This window comes from Empidonax traillii, unplaced genomic scaffold (assembly GCF_003031625.1).
Source record: "Empidonax traillii isolate 1590-97213 ecotype Southwest subspecies unplaced genomic scaffold, ASM303162v1 scaffold444:size1099390, whole genome shotgun sequence".
Classification (NCBI taxonomy): domain Eukaryota; kingdom Metazoa; phylum Chordata; class Aves; order Passeriformes; family Tyrannidae; genus Empidonax; species Empidonax traillii.
The window spans coordinates 53,164-55,873 of record NW_020955637.1 but is presented as its reverse complement, the minus strand read 5'-3'; positions in this window follow the sequence as shown (position 1 = coordinate 55,873).

The following is a 2,710-nucleotide window of genomic DNA, read 5'->3' as shown; positions in this document are numbered from 1 at the left end:
GACAGCTGTGCCACGGGTTTGGGATTTGATTGTTCTGTGGGCAGATCCTGAGAGCTCTGTGAGAAACATCTGCCTTGTCCTACGATTGGTTTTACACCTCAGAACCCACCCCCCTCTGTTTTTCAGGAGCCTGCCACGTTACCTGTTCAGAAATAAATTATTTGCCACAAGAACGCTGATGCTGCAGCACAGTCTGTATTGCTTTCCCAACCCCCCCCCCAAAACAAAAATGGAATTGTGACTCTGCAGGCTTCAGAAAACAAAGCAGAGAGTGCTCCTGGTGAGGGAGAAAGGAGGGTCACAGAGGACCAGACACACACCCATCACCTGCAGCTGTTTGGGGTTGGTGTGCCCCAAGTGCTGACACTGCTCAGGGTTTGTACACACTGATCAGTTGGAAATGAATTGTCACCTGCAGCAACTCTGCAACAAATCCCACTGGAAAATAGCCCTGGTTTTCTGAAAAAAACCAAACAAACCCAAACCTTTCCAAATTTGGTTTGCATTTGAGTCTGACCTTATTATTGCTGTAAAGTTCCTAACTGTAAAATTCCTAACTAAGCTCCTGTTTCCGCTTAAAGCCATGGTTAGGGAAGTTTTTAGCATGAGCAGCCATGCAAGAGGTGAAAAACCTGCAGACCATGAGCTAATCTAAGAACTGAACTCAGGGGTGGGCCCAAATTTTATTGCATCTGCCTAAAATGTTGTACTAAAAATGCCTAAAATGTTTCCAGATCCTAAGTTTTGGTTGGTTGGGTTTTTTTTTCATGCAGTAAGTGGTTTAAAAGCTGTAGTAAATCAGAATTCCAAGTACTTGTGATTTGATAGGGATCTCATTCCTCCCTGGGAGGGTTGGGGGGCCCTGGCACAGGTTTTGCCCAGAGAAGCTGTGGCTGCTCCTGGATCCCTGGAAGCGTCCAAGGCCAGGCTGGAGCAACCTGGGCTAGTGGAAGGTGTCCCTGCCCGTGGCAGGAGTTGGAACTAAACAACCTTTAAGGTCCTTTCCAACCCAAACACACCCTGGGTAGAAGTGCAATATTCACACACTGAGGGCTCACAGGTGATTTTCCAGCCCCTGCTCCTGTTCCCTCTGGAGCTGCTCCACTCTGGAGTTTACCCTGGTAAAAGGCAGGTGGGTTTGAGCTTTGGAAAAATTGCCTTCATACAGGGTTGGCCATTTCAATGCAGGGGAAAAGTGCTTTATTTCCCTATTCTTAACTCATTGACAGAATCACAGAGTGCTTTGGGTTGGGAGGGACCTTCAAGACCATCTCATTCCATCTTCCCTAGGACTGAGCAGACAGGAACTGACCTAATCCAGGAAACCCAGGGAAGTGGGATTTTAAATTCCTCAAGAATTGCCCCTGAGCCTCTTATTTCTGGTTCTAGCAAGGCTTCAGCTGCATCCATTTGCTTACCAGAGCACCCAGACCACCCAGCAGAACTCTGAGTTACCTGAGGGAAAACTCTAAATCAGCTCCTTCCCTAAACCTTGTCTGGTCAGCACCATGGAAATAAAACAAATTACACTTCAACTCAGTATTAACTGTGTGGATCTTTCTTTTTTGCTGAGTCCTCAGGTTTAGAAAGGTCATTTCTGAATATCTGGAGCTCACTAAGGGGCAGCAAATTCCAGCAGAACACCCTCAGCTGGAATTTTGTACAGAGGCTTAAAAAACCTCCTTTGGGAAACGAAAGGCTGGTAAATTGTGGGGGTTTTTTTGTAGTAAAATCACTCACTAAATGTTTCTCTGTGTAAAACAAGCATCAGCTAAGTTAGCAATGTATCCATATTATTTAAAGCAGGGCTGTCCTGTATCCTGAGAGGCAGCTGATGCAGCACTTCAGTTCCAACTTCTGGAGCCGAAAACCTTCCCAATATTTTACTTTTACCCCAGTCAATGGTTTAAACTCTGTAAGAACAGCAGCAGCACCCCAAGTCAGTGGGCAGTCCGTGGTGCTGGATGGCATTTGCCTTATATTTATATTTATATTAAATCTAAACAATCTCTCAGTAAAGCTGGCTCATTTGTGTCAAACTGGGTATTTTCAGACCTTTTAGGAGTGCAGGTGATGCCACCCTCCCATTGTGCCACCCTGTGGGATGAGCTCCCCGTGCCTGGTGCTGGACGGTGCGACAGAAAAGGATGTGGGATCAGTTTGACGCGAAACAAAAGCGTGTCTCCTGCCAGCCCTGAGATGAGCAACGAATTCCTGACTCCAGCCTGGGAGAAAAGGGCCGGGGGGGACTTGAAATCGCTCCTGTTTGCCACAGGGGCCGGGAGAGGCGCTGTGGAATTGCAGGGAATGCTGCGGCGTTCCCAGTGCCAGGGCGGGCTCAGGCCACTAGACGGAGCCACAGGGCCACCAACCCGGGCAGGGAGAGTCCCAGCCCTCCCAGGAATTTTAGGAAGGATCACCCTGTCTGAACCCCCCACACACACAGTTTGTGATCAGAGTGACGAACTCCACGGCAATCCACGCTCCCACTCCTGATCCCCGAACATTAACACGTCCCACATGAGTTAACTGGGAGCTTGTGACGTCCCCCTGGGAACAGCCCCAATTCCTCGAGCACTGGACCAGCTGAACTACTGACAAAGGTACATTTTGTCACATTGGACCAGGGGAAAGATGCTCTTTGGCAGCAACTCAGTCCATCAGTTCTGTGCCACGGGAGGCTCTTCCCGAGGGCACCGATGTCACCAAC